The sequence below is a fragment of the Colias eurytheme genome, chromosome 12, assembly GCF_061535395.1.
Source record: "Colias eurytheme isolate Ceu_HAF_F1 chromosome 12, ilColEury1 Martin Lab GWU primary, whole genome shotgun sequence".
NCBI lineage: Eukaryota > Metazoa > Arthropoda > Insecta > Lepidoptera > Pieridae > Colias > Colias eurytheme.
In genome coordinates this window covers 8,948,559-8,970,191 of record NC_142991.1, presented here as the reverse complement: position 1 = coordinate 8,970,191, position 21,633 = coordinate 8,948,559, and the positions used below count along the sequence as shown (strand labels likewise).

The window sequence follows — 21,633 nt, the reverse complement described above, 5'->3', positions numbered from 1 at the left end:
CCCGTGCGTGTTTTCTATTTTTATGTAGACAATAATATGTTCATGTAGTAATTGATATTACACGACATGTCTGAAGAATTGTAATGTAGCGGAAATCTGCTGATACACAATATAATATGTTTGTGTACATTTCATTTTATTAAACGTCGCTTGGCTTATGAGATTTCGTACTCATATTCAATCCGAATTTCTTGCTCAAGAAATTTTTGTTAATAAAACAACAAACACGAATATATACTTTATAGGTTACATACGACACACAAACACAAATGGTAGATGCGATGAATTTGACCTTGTGGAACGATTTACCATCCTCAGTGTTCCCAAACAGATTCGACGCAGAGGCCTTCAAGAAAAGGGCATATTTATACCTCAAAGGCCGGCATCACATTCGCGGTGGCCCTAACATCGCGAATGCTTATGGGCGGCGGGCATCACTTTCCATCAGGTGACCCGCCAGCTCGTGTGCCTGCTTAAGCGATAAAAAAAAATTCTTTTGTTACGCAGAACATCGTTTTATACTTTTAAAACTACACAAAAGCAACCATTACTCCTTAACAAGGCTTAACTACAAAACAGTTTACAGTGTAAAGAAAACACTAAGTACATCGTAAATAACGGACTGTATACCGCACATCATAATTTAACAAGAGCTACTTATCTCGCTAAAACTAGAGAGAATTCCGCATAGTTGATAACAAAATAATCCCATAAGACTGTGATCCTGATATGTTATCAAGTAATCTTTGCGATATTTGGTAGGTCTTTCGTCTCCACCAAGGGCATCGAGATGTGATTCGAGCTGATATAGATATTGTAAATATTGTCTGTCGTAGTTTATTTTGTTGTGAGTTAATCACTACGTTTGTATGTATTGTTTTAGACAGAAGGAGGGATAATCTGCTTTCAATTTAATTTGATACTAACATTCTCTGAGATATTGAAGATATATAACATACATTAACAAGAAATCATTGCTTGTATTGTATAATTACTATCTTAATTTTTTCATACTTTTTGATACTTTAAATAGGAAATTGCAAATGAGATGAAAGTTTTTAGCTACTTGAAACACTAGAATATTCATTAACCCGTGTTCATTATCTAGTATTCATGTGAACTAACAACAAATCCTTATCAAACAAAATCTTTTCCGCGCACAGTTTCCGCGTCATATTTAAGGAAACTAAAAGAAGAGGAAACTTTGTATTGGCTCAGTCCCAAGCATGTCCCAAGGCTGTATCGAGTGATAGCATTTCAAAACTTATAAATGGTGTATTATATTCTGTGTCAGAAACTGTGATGCATGTTCAGAACGATCCTACTTATATTATAAATGCGAAACTTTGTAAGGATGAATGTGTATGTGTACGTTTGTTACTCTTTCATGCAAATACAACTGAACCGATTGCAATAAAAATTTAGCACACATATAGATGGACTAACTTGGATTAACACATATGATAGGTTTTATCCCGGGAACTACGCGGGTTTTTTTTTGAAAACGCGGGCGAAGCCGAGGGCGGAAAGCTAGTTTATTCATAAATCTATACTGCTAGCTGACTTGGCAAACGTTGTCAGGGCACATCACTTACTTAAACCATAGATAGTATAATACTATACAAGAAAATAGTTTATGACCTATTTTCAAACATACGGAATAGACACAAGAAATCCATAAAGATTGGTCAAGCTGTTTCGGCGGAATTTGGTTACGTAGGTACTACGGTACTGTAATAAAAGAAATTTTATTTACCAATACATATTTTTCTCCCTAATAAATAATAGTTAAAAAAAACTAAAAAACACGCTTTTTATAGAAAACCGAACTAAAAAATAGAAAATAAATTTAAATGAATTTAAATTAAGAAAATAGTGTAAAAAATTTCAATGAATATAAATTAATAATAGTGTGAGTAAAATAAATTAAAATATCTTGTTAATATTATTAAGCTGGCTGGCTTAGATGTTGCTCTTACGCGGTATTTGGGATCTTATAAATTGAAATTCATTTAAGACTAAAATAAAGTTTTTAGCATTCTAGGAATAGTTGTTATATAACTGTTTCAGAATAATTCTACTCTTCTTCTAATTTGCTTCTCTTTATTTTTATGAATTGATATGATTACAGTTTTTGTAAAACGCCATATAAAACATTTTGTATACCGGCACACGCATTTAAATGAATATTTTTGTTTTGCTCCATAAAATACATAATAATTTTTCCTACCAAGTCAAAGTAAACTTCAAACTCGAAATTATTAGAATCAATAAATAGAAGAACATAAGTTAAATAAAGACATATTTCCCCCATTGTTATATCATATACTAACAGATAATGATTGCAGAGAGGGAATTTAGTATTGGGAGGGATAGGGAGGATCACACTTACCTTGCTATCAAAGTTTATGGCGTGCTTCATTATAGCCCGTTAATTTAATTGGCGGTAATTTTGTATTAAAGATCTTTTTATTATTCTTGTTTATTACACGCGTATTAGTTACTTCTGGAGCGCTTTTTATAAAGACTTTAGTATACGTTTTCCTAGATAAATGGGCTATCTAACACCAAGAATTTTTCAAATCGGACCAGTAGTTCCCAAGATTAGCGCGTTCAAACAAACAAACTCTTCAGCTTTATAATATTAATATAGATAAGTAGCGCTAAGTAGGTAATAATATGTAGTAAACATATTTATTTAGTTGATTTCGTTCAATAGTTATTTTTCGTTGCGCCTTGTACTAATGCCTGCCTTTTAAACGTACCTTAAGACGTATGAAATAGAATGTGCGTATACGAAGAATAATTATCGAACTTGTTTAATTATTTTTAATGAATTCTTTACCAAATAAAACAAAACTTCACCCTTTTTCTCTAGAATTAAACAGAACGACCTACCCCAACTCGGTCATTGTAGAGAAAATTATAATTATACAAAAGTACGTATTCTTTCTTTTATTCGCGGCTAAGATTAATCTAAAGGCGAATTTCAAGTTTCATTTAATTCAGAAGAACAATACAAAGATTAATTACTGCTTTTTGTATTGAAACTGAGATCCTTGGATCTTGAGTTAAAAGAAACTGCGAAATGGTTGGGATATTATAGCATATGTGATTTTTCTCAGATAGTAAATGGCTGGGGATTTTATCGAATAGATTTTGTATTTTATTTTTACACATATTTCTCAGAAAAAGAGCGTTTACTTATTTATCGTTGTCTTATTTATTTATATTCAGTTCCTTTAATCTTATATATAAAAATGAATCGCAAAATGTGTTGGTAAGCGCATAACTCGAGAACGGCTGAACCGATTTCGATAATTCTTTTTTTATTATATTCCTTGAAGTACGCGGATGGTTTTTATGTAGAGAAAACGTAAATATGTACCACGGGCGAAGCCGGGGCGGACCGCTAATAAATAATAATGCCACAGTCTAACAAATATTATTAAATAAGAACGTATTATTTTCTGTTTACTGGTTTGAAATAAAGATTTAAATATTCTTTGAACTAGGTATAAAAAGCTAGGTACGTTATCAGTTTATCATGGACAATATTATCTTACAGAATTTATTGGACCTTTGACGGGTAAAATTTGTGTTCTTTTTTTGAAGTCCAAAGATTTCCGTATCCAAAACAAAATTAAAACAGGATGTATGTTCCTCTATCAAGATCGGGAACGTTACTTTGCTTCTAAAATACCTACAATATCTTTGATATCTTACTGGCTTTGAAAAGTGTAAAGTTATGAAGGATTTAAAGGAAGTTTCTAGTCTAAGAAATGGAAATGTGAAGAGATTAATAGGAACCGTTTCACTTGCAAGTTTCATAGAAATCTACTAACTGTAAAATACAGGTACTAGGAAGTTTCAACTATGTAGGTGGATTATGAATATATCTAAACTTAAGGGTAAGTTCGTAAGATAATAATATTTTAAGGCAATAGCGTTATACCCAAAATGTTGATTTTACTATTGAAATAGTTAAAACTACTTATTCGAAAGATGTGGGTTCGAATCCCGCATCGTGACATATTTTTTCTATTTTTTCTATTCTTTAAAAAAATATTTTCCAAATAGTAATAATAATAACGGTTTTAACAAAGAAGAAAAATACCTACATAATATAAGGTAGGTTGTCGAGCAGTAGCGTAGAAATAGTGCCAATTGGATTTAAAACTAAAGCTACGCTGTCAGTCTGTCCGTAGTTCCAAGCCGTAACTTTGGATTTTCAATTGAAAATTTCCGAGTGTGAATTAGTATGAATTCTACAACAAATAATAAAAAATATGTCAATAAGAAATGCGTTTTCAATCTACAAGCTACTCTAAAAATAGTACCAAAAGTGCAACAACAAATAATAAAAAAAATATGTCAATAAGAAATGCGTTTTCAATCTACAAGCTACTCTAAAAATAGTACCAAAAGAATTGTTGACTCAACGGAAAAGTTATCCTATAGAAAATGCCTAGTCAGATTCATACTAACAAAGGATGTATGGTAATTGTCTCTGTAAGTTTGTAGGAAGCAATATATTCAGTTTGGATGTCCAAGGGATGTATGTCGGATGTAATATGGCCTGTTGACTTGGGAGTTAATATCCTGATTAATCTTATTGGATCTCATTTTACACTGGTAAAGTAGTGTGGCCATTTAATTAAATTGTTGTTGTTGACTTTGTAATGTTCAAGGTTTCCTTTTGTTGAAGCAGTTGGTAAGTATATTATAAAGGGTAATAGGGTAGAGGGTATGGGAAATCACTACATATACGCTTAAATCTCTAAAACTACGCAACAGCATTTGATGCGGTTTTTTTTAATAGATAGAGGGTTTCAATAGGAAGGTTTTAGTGTATAATATATTAAGAATTAGACAAAGCGGGCGAAGCCGCGGGTGGAAAGCTAGTAATGAATAAAATTAAAATGTTCATAAATGTGTGCTGCTAGCGCATATTTTCTAGTGATTGACTGATAGCTATACTGATTTGTGTAAGGTTGTTATTGTGCGAAGAATGAAGCGTTAATCCATACTTCCATACTAATATTATAAATGCGAAAGTAACTCTGTCTGTCTGTCAGTAACTCAATCACGCCTAAACTACTGAACCAATTTTCATGAAATTTGGTATGGAAATATTTTGTTACCCGAGAAAGGACAAAGGCTACTTTTTATCCCGGGAAAATGACGCAATCCCGGAAATCCCACGGGAATAGGAACTATGCGGGTTTTTCTTTGACTGCGCGGGCGAAGCCGCGGGCGGAAACCTAGTATTTAAATAAAATAATGTTACACATTACGAATTGAAATCTATTTTTTAATTTGTAGGCGATGAGTATCACTAAGTATCAAGAATTATTCACAACGGAAAAACTTTTGAGAAACTATATAATATAGAGTCTATATTGTAACCAAAATTACCTAAATAAACGCGAGGACAACAACAACCTCATAAAAACTGTTACGGGAAATATTCGCAAACTGCAAAGAAAATTTAATTCGTTGGTAAATTTTATGGTCGAGGTTATTGTTTCTTAGGCTTTAATATTTGAAAGTTTACTGCCTTCAGTATTAAACTCTTCATAATTTTGACATTGCAGGATTGTTTTAGATATTATTGCTTTAAAGTATTCATGTTTCTAATTATTTTAAAAGCATGTTTTGGGAAAATTAAAGGTTGAGCAGGGTGAAACTGAAGGTTACTTCAAAAACTTGTTTCAATCGTTTTTATTTATACTAGAGATGATGGCAAATCTATACTTAATATTATAAAGCTGAAGAGTTTGTTTGTTTGTTAATCGCGCTAATCTCAGGAACTACTGGTCCGATTTGAAAAATTATTTCGGCGTTAGATAGGCGATAGCCCATTTATCGAGGAAGGCTATATATCATCACACTAAAAACAACGGGAGCGGAGCAATAGCAACACAGCTAGTTGGTTATAATTCTGAGTATTTTAAAATATGTTTATATTTAAATTGTGTGTTTAACTTATTGTTTCTTCAATTATAAATATTTTGTATTCAATTTACTTATCATATTTCTTGACTTTCTTCTAGTCATTTCTCAGAAGTATTTTTATAACTACATATGTGTATCACTGTAAAATACCACTAGTATGAAAAATATAAGTCTGAAATCATTGTATTTACCAAATAATCAAAATCCGTTGCAAAACAAATCTCATAGTCCGTTAACACATCTAAACAAACATCCTTTCAGTGTATGGAACAGAAGTTCAAAGGCAAAAATAATTTAAAATAGAGACAAAGATACCAGAATAGTTACGACAGATGTTTACCATCCACGTCCATTTTCGACCTAACAAGATAGCATGAGGAATGTGGATTAAAAGACTATTGATATGCTATAAAAATTTCCATAATAATATACCTACATCTATAGGTATAAAATATAGTCAAGTTCACTGTATAACTCAGGAACGGCTGAACCAATTTAAATGATATTTATCTAGTTGGATTCGATCTTCATTAGGGCAACAATACCTATATTTGTAACTGTATTCTTGCAAATAGATGTAATTTGCATTTCAATTTGATAAGGATAATAACTGATATTTTGAAAACAAACATTACGATAAAATTACGATGGACAGACCTGGGTTGAACAGCTAGTTTCGTATTTCTCATTGTGAGCGTATTTCGTTCACACTGCTGGGACATAAGATTCGTAATAAAAAAAAGGGTTCAAGCCATAATAGCCATTCTTTCTGTCATGGAATATATTGACTCCATGGCGATTTTGATGTTGATCTGTTTTTGTAGTCTATACTAATATTAAAAAGCTGAAGAGAAATTTTATTTAAACGGTTAATATCATTAACTTCGATTTGAAAAATTATTGTATTCTTTCAGTTTTAGATAGGCCATTTATCGAGGAAGGCTATATGCGATTTAATATAATATTATAATTATATTATCACGCTAAGACCAATAGGCGCATAACAATATGGGTAAAACCGCGGGCAGAACTAGACATTTATAATATAATGGCAGTAATTATTATAGTCCCTATAAAGATTAAAATGTAACGATCCTGTAATTACCTCAACGTAGGTACTATATATTCCCACGCGAGTCATAATCTCTCACAACAAACCCCTAAATGTTTAAATAGGCCAAAAAAGTATATTACAATTTAAAATAATTACAGTAACTATTGAATAGCTTGAATAATTTGTTTCGTGTGCAAAATTGCGAAACTTCGCGAACCTAAATGTACGAAAACATTACGCAATTATGTAATTATGTTTAGAACTAGATTTCCGCCCACGGCTTCGCCCCCGTTTGCCTATGACTTATTCTGGGTATTCAGCTACCAGCATACCAAAATGCATTGTAATCACTTCAGAAGTACTTGCGTGAAAGAGTAACAAACATCCATCCATCCATCCTCACATTTATATAATGGCAGTAAGTATATAATAGTAATGGCATATGTTAAATATTCTAGGGTAAGTGAATGTATATAAACTTCACCCATATCCCGATGAGCAACAGCCAACAGGTTGTAAAACATAAAAAGACTATGAAGGTCCCAAACACCTTTTATTACTAATACATATTACGCACAATAATTAACTGATAGAACTTACACTAAAGAATTGCACTAAAGAATGTAAAAATAAACACTATTGACCTATTTCAGGATCATTTGTAAGGAATTTGATAATAACACACTATGTCTTCTACGATCATGTTACGTCTAGACATCTTAGGAAATTTGTATGTCCTAAGAATTGTATTTGTATTTCCTAACGTATAACTGGCTTTTTCTTCTTAAAATAAAATGTTTATTTTTTATGTAAATTCATTCGTGAAGAAGTAAAAGCACAATGAGGCATAATTAATGAGTGTGTTTTGATTTTTCTGTTTCACATTTTGTTGTTGTTATTATGATGAATATTTACTTACTGGATTGTATTGTCGAAAACTTCATAATGTGAGATAATACTTATAATAAGAGAAAAAAAATGCAAATTAAATATCACAATGTATATCTAACTTCCGACTAAGATCGTACAATTTGCATATTTAATAAATTTTTATCATTTTAAATAATCGCAATATTAATGAAATAGTTTTAGCTAAAGTCATTTGGTATTAAATATTTACCGCTAGTTTTTTTTAATGTAATATAAAATCATTATAAATTTTAACTAGATCGAAGAGATTGACTGTATGTTTGTTCAATTGTATCTGCTCACTATCCAGTTATCAGAATATTAATTAAACTGTTGAAACGATTTTTACGACTGCCAGTATTTATGTGTTTACTTTATTTATATACGGTTATTTCTTGGTACGCTTGGTTAAAGATAAAATTCAAATTCAAATCAAATTCAAACTCAAAATTTATTTATTATTCACAATTTTTTTACAAACTTTCACATAAAATGTAAATCCCTAGGAACCACCTAGGAAAACCTGTGCGGGGTCAACCAGTGAAGGTACAAAGAGTTTTACGTAATTGTTTCCATTGTTTTTCAGTAATAACTTGTTGCTTGTAAGCTTTAAATAGCTTGTAGATTACGTAAATATCACATCACCCGCATCTGTTAATAACAGAAGAAAATATATAAAAGAATCGTTCTCGAAATGTTCAATTGTTATGAAGTGATCACATTACATATTGAAGATGAATTACAGGATACAATTAACCAGAACAATAAACATGGCCTTGGTTTAGTTCTTAATATACCGAAGATATTATTTTCAAAAGATATCAACAATTCTTATTACTGAATGTTGTTTATTTCAGTAATAATTGAGGTAGCCCCAAGGGCTATCTTATTAAGTTCTGTGTTCTTTATTTACAACTAGCTTTCCGCCCGCGGCTTCGCCCGCTTTGTCTAAAACATAATAAATTATATACTAAAACCTTCCTCTTGAATCACTCTATCTATTAAAAAAACCGCATCAAAATCCGTTGCGTAGTTTTAAAGATTTAAGCATACATAGGGCCATAGGGACATAGAGACAGAGAAAGCGACTTTGTTTTATACTATGTAGTGATAGGCATTTCGTATTATCTTATGGACTTTGAAATTTGAGTACATTGAAGTTAACAAAATAATTCACTTTAGTGCTCCAGTCACTTTTATAATATTAAACATTCTTGTTATTTTAAAACTAATTGACCTGAAAGAAGTTTCCTATCAAATTATAAATGTGATATAACTCCCACATTTCCAGATTCGTTTTGTTAAATTTTCGGTTCGTCAGCAGGACTTTCCTCAATTTGTTTTTCTTCTGACAATAACAAATACAACATACAAACAATCGCTGATTTGCGAATTATTTTCATGTTGTGATGTGTTGTGTGTGGACCGATTACGATCCAACCAATCATACGTAATGCAAAGGAAAATAAGGAATCATTTTTCTATATCTATCTATATAATTATACAATATACTAGTGGTGCGCCCCGGCTTCGCCCGTGGTACCTACCTACATGTTTAAACTATCCTATCTCTCAAGTTGGATCGAACTGCACATGGTGTGCGAATTTTATTATAACACCTATTGGTGGGGTGTCATGGCCATATAACACCTATTGGTCAAAGCCAACCTCACCTGCTCGTGGTGCACCCTGCTGGTCTACAAACGAGGCTCTGGCGATTAGTTTAGAGTGGTAGAACTACAGCTGCATACAGTCTCTGTATGTAGCACGAACGGGCTGTAGTTCGTCCGGGGCAGGACCACTACCTCACAGGAAACCGGCGTGAAGCATAAATTTGCGTTTCGCATTGGGTAAGTGAGGCATCCGGAAGCCCATCTCCCCCCCCCCCCCCTTTAAGCATCATGGCAGCGGTTTTAAACAGACATTTACCCCAGGAGGGTACCAGCTCCATCGATGCTGGAGAATCCCTCCCTGAGCAATCTTGTTCAGGCCGCCCTACGTATTCTGGGGAGGGCAAAATACCGCTCGTTACTTCCCTACCAGGCAAAAAGAGCAGAAAGACCAGCGCACCCCTCTCCACGCTCTGCGTTAACTTCTGCAATATCAGGGGTATTCACTCTAACATCAACGCCGTGCATTACCACCTCGAAACGGCGAAGCCGGCCTTACTGTTTCTAACCGAAACTCAGATATCTTCACCGTCAGATGCATCATACCTTAGTTACCCTGGCTTCAGCCTGGAGCACAATTTTTTACCCCGCGCTGGTGTATGCGCATATATCCGGGAAGATATCTGCTTTCGTCGCCTTGGTCATCTTGAAGGTAGGGACCTTTCCATCCTTTGGCTACGTGTAGAATGCGACGACCACCCGCGCATCTATGCGTGCCTTTATAGGTCCCATAGCGGAAATGACGAATCGGACCGACTCTTTGAGCACATTCAGTCGTCGGTTGACACCGTGCTTAATCAGACTCCTGCTGCAGAAATTGTTGTCCTTGGTGACTTCAATGCTCATCATGCTGAATTTCTCAAGTCACGAACAACCGACCACGCGGGTAGATCTGTACACGACTTCGCTCTTGCCTATAACCTCACGCAATTGGTATCATCGCCCACGCGAATTCCAGACATTGAGGATCATACGCCTTCTTTGTTGGACCTTCTGCTGACTTCCCACCCGGAAGGCTACCAGGTAAATGTCGATGCTCCTATGGGCTCTTCCGACCACTGCCTAGTCCGGAGTTCAGTGCCAATCTTGCGCTTACCTCGGCCTCCACGTGCAGGCCACCGTCGCGTTTGGCACTATAAGTCGGCAGATTGGGATGGGATGCGTACTTTCTTCTCATCTTATCCCTGGAGCCGAGTTTGTTTCTCCGCGAGTGATCCTAGTGCGTGTGCTGACTCTGTCGCCGATGTGGTGCTTCAGGGAATGGAGCTCTTTGTTCCAAACTCTGTTGTTCCCGTGGGTGGCAAGTCCCAGCCTTGGTTTGGTCGCTCTTGCAAATCGGCATCGCGCCGTAAACAAGATTGCTTCCAAGCCTGGGCCAATGCACTCGCGTCTAGTGATCCAAACGCCCGTACATTGAAAAGAGAATTGAACTCGGCCTCTAGGTCCTTCAAGAAGGCTATTGCAAGAGCGAAAGCAGAGCACATTGCTAAGCTTGGCGAAAGACTTGCCCTACTTCCTTCGGGAACTCGAGCCTTTTGGGCCCTCGCTAAAGCTGTGCAAGGGAATTTTTGTCAGCCGTCCCTACCATCTCTGCGCAGGGAGAATGACTCGTTGGCCCACACAGCAAAAGAGAAAGCCGACCTTCTTGGCTCTCTTTTTGCTGCTAATTCGACGTTGGACGATACAGGGTTCTTGCCACCTACCATCCCACGATGTGAAGCATCCATGCCTGACATTCGTTTTAGTCAGAGAGCAGTGCGTAAAGCACTCCTTTCCCTGGACGTCCATAAATCAAGTGGCCCTGACGGTATTCCTCCCATTGTGCTTAAGATGTGCGCACCTGAGTTGGCTCCGGTTCTGACGCGACTTTTCCGGTACTCCTACTCTACAGGCGTTGTCCCGAACTCATGGAAGACGGCTTTAGTGCATCCGATCCCGAAAAAGGGCGATCGCTCGGACCCGTCCAATTATCGACCCATAGCTATCACTTCTTTGCTCTCCAAGATAATGGAAACCATTATCAATCGCCAGTTGCTGAAATATCTGGAGGAGCATCAGCTGATCTGTGACCGTCAGTATGGATTCCGTCACGGACGATCGGCTGGTGATCTTCTAGTATATTTAACACATCGTTGGGCGGAGGCGATAGAGAGCAAGGGTGAAGCATTGGCGGTCAGTTTGGACATAGCGAAAGCCTTTGATCGGGTCTGGCACAAAGCGCTTCTTTCGAAGCTTTCTTCCTATGGGCTTCCCGAGGAATTTTGCCGATGGGTCGCCAGTTTTCTCACTGAGCGTAGTATGAAAGTCGTGGTCGACGGTTCATGCTCCGAACCTAAGCTCGTGAATGCTGGTGTACCACAAGGCTGCGTTCTGTCTCCCACACTGTTTCTTCTGCATATCAATGATTTGCTGCGCGTTAGCAGCATTCATTGCTATGCAGATGACAGTACGTGTGATGCAGTTTATGCCGGCCGAAGCAATATTTCTCGGGATCGCGTCATTGAGTGCCGGAACGATCTTGTGTCCGAAATCGAAACTTCCTTAGATGAAGTCTCGAATTGGGGTCGAATTAACCTGGTCCAATTTAACCCCAATAAGACACAAGTCTGCGCATTTACCGCTAAGAAGAATCCCTTTATCGCGACTCCCATTTTTCAAAGTACTCCCCTTAAAGCCACAGCCAGTATCGGAGTTCTTGGTCTCGAAATCACGAGTGATGTGCAGTTCTCCTGTCATCTGGAAGGAAAAGCTAAGTTAGCTTCCCAGAAATTAGGTGTACTCTGTAGAGCGGGGCAGTATTTCACTCCGAGCCATCGCCTTAATCTTTATAAGGCGCAAGTCAGGCCGCATATGGAATACTGCTCCCATCTTTGGGCCGGTGCACCTCAACAGTATCTCCTTCCATTTGACCGAATCCAACGGAGAGCTGTGCGCCTCGTTGGCGAGCCAAGTCTAACCGATCGGCTTGATTCTTTAGCACTGCGTAGAGAAGTCGCCTCATTATGCGTCTTCTACCGCATTTATCATGGGGAGTGCTCTGAAGAACTGTTTGGAACACTGCCTGCGGCTGAATTCCACCACCGCACAGCACGTCACAAGCTCAAATTCCATCCATACCATCTGGACAGCTGGCGATCAACAACAGTTCGCTTTAAAAGAAGCTTTTTGCCTCGTGCTACGGAAATTTGGAATCTGCTCCCGCGGGCAGTGTTTCCAATGAGATACGATTTGGGGACCTTCAAGAAAAGAGCGTACACATTCCTTAAAGGCCGGCAACACACTCGCCATACCCCTGGTATTGTGGGTGCAAGTGGGCGACGATGTTCACTTAACATCAGGTGACCCGTCTGCTCGTTTGCCTGCTATTAACATAAAAAAAAAAAAAAAAAAAAAATATATAATCGGTTAAGTGGTTTAGGAGTCCATTGAGAACAAACATTGTGACACGAGATTTATATATATTAGATAATATAAATTACTCGTGTCACAATGTTAGTTACCATAATCCTCTGAAATAGCTATAGCTATTATAATATATACATATACATATATATAACACCTATGTTATAGATAAGAGATAGTTTGCGTAAAAACATGTCAAACAAGTTGTAAATTGTCGACAGCTTAACTCTAGTAGACTTTAAAGTCTCATACTTATCTAGTCGCTAAAGTGACATTAAAATATTATCCCGGAACGGTTAGGAGATAATAAATTTCATAATGTCCCAGGAACGGTGTTCTCACAAAATGCCGTAGAAACTTGCGCAGTATTAGAGAGGAATTTCAAATAGTGTAATAAAAATTCGCGGAAATAATAAAAATTCTTGTAACATTTAAAATACCTTGTTCTTGGCTTTTCCTTCGACAACTATTATGATTTACCAAGTTGGTATGAAGGTTTGCCCTTACTTTTTTAACAAAATTTCGATCATAAACAACGTGTAAACAGTAGTTCTATGAATATACGCTTTTATTGTAGGAACTTCGTTTTCAATCTTCTGTGAAACTATTTCCTTGTATCGCATGTGGCCCAGCTTTTTCCGACTCAAATTATGATCAAATTATATGAAGAAAAATCAATATTCAAAGTAGGCACTTTAATACAAATAGTGTCAAAATTACCTTTGTTATTCCAATTCTCATACATATGTAATGCTTTTAAATGTTTATTTAGTGACTTGGAACAAATGAGTATTTTTAATACTCATATTTTCTATACCATATTTTTCCTAAATCGTTGTTAATGAATTAGTAATTTATTTATACAGAGTAATGGTAATAATCTTATTATTCATTAATCTTATAATATAAAAATGAATCCCAAAATGTGTTGGTAAGCGCATAACTTGAGAACGGCTGAACCGATTTCGATAATTCTTTTTTTATTATATTCCTTGAAGTACGAGGATGGTTCTTATGTAGAGAAAACGTAAATATTATGTACCACGCGCGAAGCCGGGGCGGACCGCTAGTTAATCTATACATATAATAAAATCGTAGGAAAGTCAAAACTGTACATTGAATATTTTTTTAAAAGAATACATAATCCATGATCTATAATCGATATAGAAGCCAAAAATATAGTTTTTAGAATTTTTGTCTGTTTGTCTGTTTGTCTGTTTGTCTGTTTGTCTGTTTGTCTGTTTGTCTGTTTGTCTGTATGTTTGACCGAGCTAATCTCGAAAAGTACTGCATAGATTTACTTCAAATTTTGCATGAATATTCCTAAGAGGTCGGGTGAGGATAGTTTAAACATATTATCATGATATCACCTTCGGGGGAGGAGCTGTGAACCTTTATTTTTCTTACATATTCCGTGTACTATGACAGCGTACAATCTAAAGACTCATGTTTAAATATTGGTTTCGAGTAAGCCATGCTATTATCTAGCTTTACAAAATAAAAACTATGTCATTTACGTAATTTGGGCAGAGAAACAGTTTAATGAATTTAGTAGTATAAAGACAAATCTGAAACAGCGCCATCTATGAGATTTCGTAAAAATCAAATCAATTTACATGTTAACACTACTGAAAATACTGTTGAAAATTAATAATTTAAATATAATCATGTTATTTATTTAACTCTTTAACCCATATCTTCCCTTCCCTATAAGGTGCGCTTATATTTCGTGTGAATATACTACATTTTTAAAAGTGAGGGTAGATGTTTATTATTTTAAGTCAAACTAGACACCATTACAATCTCAGAGCAATATTACAATTAATCTAATATTGATTGTGTTCATTGTTTACATTTTTAAAATCTTCGTGTTTTATAAATTTATAAAGAATAGAAAAAATTCGATCACGAGGCGGGACTCGAACCCACATAATTTCGTGATCGAATGTTTCTATTCTTTATAAATTTATATTTATAAAGCATTTGAATGTCATAAAACCAAAAATATCAAATTCAATCTTTGTGTTTTGTGAATTTTCACCATGCGTTCCCACAAAAGGTAAGTTGTTACTTTTATAGGTATTTATTATTTATAATGATAGCAATTCATGTTTTTTAAAGTGAAACTTTTATTACATCGTCTCAAACTTTTTGGTCTGTGTAGCGCATGTCGCGTGACGGTCGAACCGTACGATAATTATCGTACAAATACGATAATTTTGTGCCTAAGTTTCACTTTTACCGTGGTTTCATAAAACCACACAACATTTTTATTGGTTTTATAAAGGTTTTATATTACCTACACTTTTAGAATGAAATAATAAAATGATGAATTCTTTTTGACTTTTACAAGATTTTGAGGTGCGTTGGGAACAGTAGTTTGTTGATAAAATTTTATTTGTAAGTAGCTTTTTTTATAGATTTACAGTTAACTTTTGATTTTTTATTTACAGATTCAATGTTCATAAAATTATATCGCCTTTGGAAGACGATTTCTGCCGACAATTTTACAACACCACTTGAAAATTGATGATTTGATGATGAAGATAGTGGCAGCGAGGATTAAGTGGAAATTAGTAATCATCCACTTCGTCAATTTTTGACTGAAGTAAGAAGTTAATGTCCAACGTATGGTTCAATCATTGGAAGTATCTCGGGTAATTTTGGAGGATATTTTTCAGGAAGGAGAGAAGGGGCAGCCAACCACATATCAAAGTACTACGTTTTAGTACCGAAAAAAATGTTATTGCCAAATGAAACATAAATTTTGCACTCACAACTGTACAAGTTATGATTTTTATTCTGACTTTGCTGTTATCTGATTATAATATTTATCGTTATGGCTATCGACCGTACTGGGATGAGAGTACATGATATACTCATCATCCAGGATTGCATAGAGCATTTTCACACTGAAAAAGATGTTTTCTTTGAATCGTAGTTGCTTCATTTATTTATTTTTAATCATTTTACATAATATGTTTTATATTTGCCCATTTTCATTATATTTTATAAATAAAATGGAACCAACATAACTTTGTTGTGTATCATTTCTCTATTAATAACCCGTAGGCATATTTTCCAAGCGCCCCATTTAAGGTGCGGTCCTGAAATTTTAATGTATACTTTTGCCTAATATAAGCTCAAGCTCATTTTTAGATGAAAATAACAAAGAGAACTTATTTATTAAAATTTAGTAGATAAAAGAAATTATGTTACGATTTTATAAGAAAACACAGTATATTTATTAGGCGGCGGTGATTTTCCAGGCAAAAGATATTCATCAGCTCAATAAAATTGAATAGTATGTTGTTAGTTATTCTTTAAATTCACAGATTGTAATGAGCATTTCCGCATGCAAGTTGTATCGTAGTTTAGATATATCATAGTTTTGACACATTAAAGTTCCAACAAAACCCTCAAATTTTTGAGCAGAGTTGAACAAGATAATTTAAAAAATGTGCTGTGTTAAGTATTATAGAAAAGGTTAGTTCGTTGATAATTATTATTTCTTCATCATTTACATGTTGTTAAATGTTAGTAAAAATAAACTTTGACTGTTAATACTTTTGTTCAGTATTTACCTGTATGATTATTGCTTGGTAATTAATATGTATATTTTCATGTCGTATAGCTAATTATAAACATAAGTGTGATGTGAAACTAGCTGGATTTATTTTTACACACTCACAGCCATATATTTTATATTAAAATAGTGTTAATAGTGTAAATCATAATATTTATTCACAATTAAAAATATTTCCTTTTTTCTGATGGTATTGGCATCGAATTAAACCGCGCTGTCGTTTCGCTCACTAAAAGTGATGTTATGAGGACCGAATATGTAGCCGCCTCAACTTACGGAAACGAGAGTAACCTGCGTTGTCTGTTAGTTATTGTATAGTCGAATTTAACGTTACATGGAAATTGGAATCTAAATATATTATGTATACTTATATTAAATCTGTACATGAAATATATTTCCTAAATAACTATCACGGGGTGATTAGGGATCGACACTGATGCCAACGAAGCAAACAGTAAAATTTTTGTCCGTCTGTCTGTCCGTATAACCGTTATAGAAACAAAAACTACTCGACGGATTTAAACGAAACTTGGTACAATTATTTTACATATTCCTGAGCAGAGCAGTAAAAGTAGAGTTAAAGCTACACAGAAATCATATTGTATGAAAGAAATGTTCTCCTTATTATATAAAAAATATCTCCCGACATCATAAATGTATATCTTTTATGGTTGACTCACAATAACACGTGTAACTTCCGATAGCTTAGGAGTTCGAAGCTTTCTGATTATATTTGTCTATAACACTCTCAGTCCGTTTCAACTCAATTTTTATTTTCATGCATCAGTGCCACCTAAAAAATCTTTATCTCGAAAATCGAGCAAAGCTAAGAAAATGAAAAATAAGAGTTCTCAAGAATCGTTAGAGGTAAGAGGCTTACTATAGGCCGAAAACAACATGTGTTATGCCGAGAACCTGAAACCGCTTCACAACGAGAATTGCGGCTCACAGCTGACCGCGAACGGCATGTACTATCCCGTGAGACCGAAACCTTCACTGAGAGGGTATAATGTCTCACAGCTGATCACGGCCGTCATATTTTATCTCGAGAATCTGAAACTTTTACTCAATATGAAGACCGTTTGACAAATGATAGGGTGCACCATAATATTATTCGATCTCTTGAAGATGAACATGAGCATAAGCAATGACTAGAGTAAGGACGCGAATATTACAATTAATTGAGACAAAAACGATTAATAAGTTTGTTTAATGAAAGATTAAGAATTGAAACTATTCGGTCTCTGGAAACGGACGAATAGTGAGAGGCCCCTCTTACTGCAGACAGATTTCGACATAGTCTTAAGGACGCTGTCACAAATCTGCGTTACTCAAATTTAGGTATCTAACGACGTAACTTTGTTCGCGGCAATATCACGCTCACGTAAACATAGCGCATTCCATTTTATAGACCATCTTCATACTTGATATTATTTTTAATTTTTGATATTATGTATTTTTATTGAAATTGATTCCAGAAGATTACTAGGAACTTTAAAAATTCATTTTGTTACTTTTATTAGTAGGTACGATCCTAATAAGTATGTTAGTATATTCAAACAACTTAAAAAAGTGTGACTATTTTACATCATTATTTCATTGAATAATAATCTATGAATTGTATACAATATCAAAGCTTTTTAAGAAATGTAGAATTATTATCATACATATGATGTTACCGGCACTGTATTAAATCCGGCATTGTGTACAATTCTTAGTAAATGTATGTTATTCCGAAAAATAGTCGGAATGAAATAAATTATAGGTATTCGTCACATAACACATTACCTAGGATACTCTTAAATCTGAACTTTTCCTACGTAGCAAACACATTTGCAAGTGTGGGTGGTTTTTGGGGTATCTATTAACCAATATGAGGTCAAAACTAAAATCCAAGATGGCGCCTACGAAAATTTTACATCTTTTCGTCATGGGTGTCATTTTCAAGGTTTTGGAGTAGCTCTTAACAAATATGAGGTCAAAACTAAAATCCAAGATGGCGCCGACGAAAATTTGACTTTTTTCGTGATGGGTGTCATTTTCATGGTTTTTGGGGTAGCTATTAACGAATATGAGGTTAAAACCAAAATCCAAGATGGCGCCGACGAAAATTTGACTTTTTTCGTGATGGGTGTCATTTTCATGGTTTTTGGGGTAGCTATTAACGAATATGAGGTTAAAACCAAAATCCAAGATGGCGCCGACGAAAATTTGACATCTTTTCGTCATAGGTGTAATTTTCTTAATAATAAAGAAGTAAACTAAAATAAAATAACAAAGATGTTAACGTTTTTGTTATTCTATTTAAGCACGCTGTTTCTTTTTCCGTACAAAAAAACTAAGAGATATTGCAAAAAAATTGATCATCCATCCAATTTATGACCGCGCCAACCGATGCTTAACCTCGATATTTTTATTTGTGTGTTGGTGTGTTTTGACCTCATATTGGTTAATAGCTACCCCAAAAACCATGAAAATGACACCCATGACGAAAAGATGTAAAATTTTCGTCGGCGCCATCTTGGATTTTAGTTTTGACCTCATATTAGATAGCTACCCCAAAAACCATGAAAATGACACCCATGACGAAAAGATGTAAAATTTTCGTCGGCGCCATCTTGGATTTTAGTTTTGACCTCATATTAGTTAATAGCTACCCCAAAAACCATGAAAATGACACCCATGACGAAAAGATGTAAAATTTTCGTCGGCGCCATCTTGGATTTTTAGTTTTGACCTCATATTGCTTAATAATTAATATCCACCCCAAAAACCATGAAAATGACACCCATCACGGAAATATGTAAAATTTTCGTCGGCGCCATCTTGGATTTTATATTTGACCTCATATTGGTTAATAGCTACCCCAAAAACCATGAAAATGACACCCATGACGAAAATATGTAAAATTTTCGTCGGCGCCATCTTGGATTTTTAGTTTTGACCTCATATTGGTTAATATCCACCCTAAAAACCATGAAAATGACACCCATCACGGAAAGATGTAAAATTTTCGTCGGCGCCATCTTGGATTTTATTTTTGACCTCATATTGGTTAATAGCTACCCCAAAAACCATGAAAATGACACCCATGACGAAAAGATGTAAAATTTTCGTCGGCGCCATTTTGGATTTAAGTTTTGTCAAATTGCTTTACCCCACCAATCCGTTCAACAACCCATAAAAAAAGAGGATCTCAGTCAACATAATTTTTAAAACATAATTTTAAATTACAAATAATTGGAATATGAAACTTATACAGTTTACTCTTATAAAGTATCAAATATTTCAAATCACGAAAACGACAGTATACGCACAATAATCTTTTTCTAATTCGTTTTATTTTTGGGACGAGGAGCGATACACCCGTCCTTCCAAGAGCGCTTCTGAGCGCGGTCTGACGACCCGCGAGAGCAAAATGTATGAAGAAATCGACAAGTATTTTTAATTTAGCTTATAATTGAAATAAAATTTTGATTTAGATACAAAAAAATTATCACAATCTATAAAGGACTATATATCCCTCAATAATTTATAGGTAAGAAGATAGATTAGGCTTTTAATTTTCTTAAAAGTGTACCGGTTTAGACCCCATTTTTTTGCATTTTATGCCATCATTGTGCTGGGAAAATCGTATTTCAGCGACAATTTTGTATGACGTCGTATAATTTTTATTAGATGATCGTAGAACTGAATATATTATCTTTAAATTAAGATATTACTTTGTTCTCACGTGTAAGTACTTTGAGTTAAAATTGTACCGTAAAATAGCGGTTTTTGTTAAAAATCTGTTATAGCACCCTTAATGACTTAGATTAGAGGTAAACATAGAAGATCAATCTACGAATTCGGTGGTGGGGTCCGACAAATATAAAAGTGGGTTTGCTTATAACCTCACAATTGATTACAGATCATCTTCTGTATAGGCGATATTAACGTAGTATGTTATTTTTGTAATGCTTTAAAGTGGAGTAAGGACAATTTTAGAACATGTTTCATCAGGTTAATTCGTATGTATGCAGTTTTAAATCGACATTAGAAGCTTTTCCTCAAGATGGTGAATGGTGATATTAATATAAAATTGTTATAAATGCCGATAGACGGACGTCTATCGGCACTCAGGAACTTCCTGGGCGTGTTATAACGCCCAGGCCACAGTATTACAATTTTTTCTACAGCAGGGCGACGAATGTATTTTCGCATAGCAACGGAGGGGAACTCGCGGGGGATCAAGTGACGCGGGCCACGTACCATTAACATGCTTAGTTTGTGGTACCGAGCGCGAAAGAAAGTCATCGTGTTTTTGTTTTGTTACTATGTAAACTAACGTAATTTAATACTTAGGTACAATATATTCTATAACGGTGCGCTCAAACTGTTAATCTACATTTAATTTAGATTATTATTTGAAATACTAAGTAATGTAGAATTTAAATCACATTCATTCATGTTTTCCTCAGATTTTCGATTTCCTCCGATTTTAAGATTTTCTTATCAGTGTTCAATTTTAATTTAGTTAAATTTTATAAGAGACAATTAAGAACATTCAAAAATAAAGTGTCACGTATTTTTTTAAACGACGAATGACGAAAAACGACGTAATCGCGGACGAAGTCGCGGGCAACAGCTAGTAATAAATAATAATGCCACAGTCTAACAAATATTATTTTCTATATACCTACTGTGATAATACAGAGGAAATTTTTATTCGCTATTTTAAACGCGGCAAATTTAAAATTATCCTGAATTCTATACTTAACATGTAATTAAATAATAAATTTTGAAAAATCGATGAAAATAAATGTAACGTTCTTTTACATTCTGAATTTATAAATAATTAATAAAATACATAAATAATTATATACGTAATGCATAATTAAAATAATTTTATATTATTTAATCAGAGTATTAAATTCAAATCGAATGATAGGTGCGACACCTGGTTAAATGTTTACGAAACAAATTTTCAGCAACAGAAGCAATGTGATATTAGGAGGAAACCAACAATATTACTTACTGAAATTATACTATATTGTAATAGACATGTAGTAATA

At 34.6% G+C, this 21,633-nt stretch overlaps 1 protein-coding gene across 1 annotated transcript in view; it reads right to left on the bottom strand.

The window, feature by feature from the left end:
• LOC149904200 (prolactin-releasing peptide receptor-like) overlaps nucleotides 1-21,633 on the bottom strand; it is a 72,388-nt gene that overhangs the window by 50,348 nt on the left and 407 nt on the right. The gene's annotated exons all lie outside the window — the stretch shown is intronic.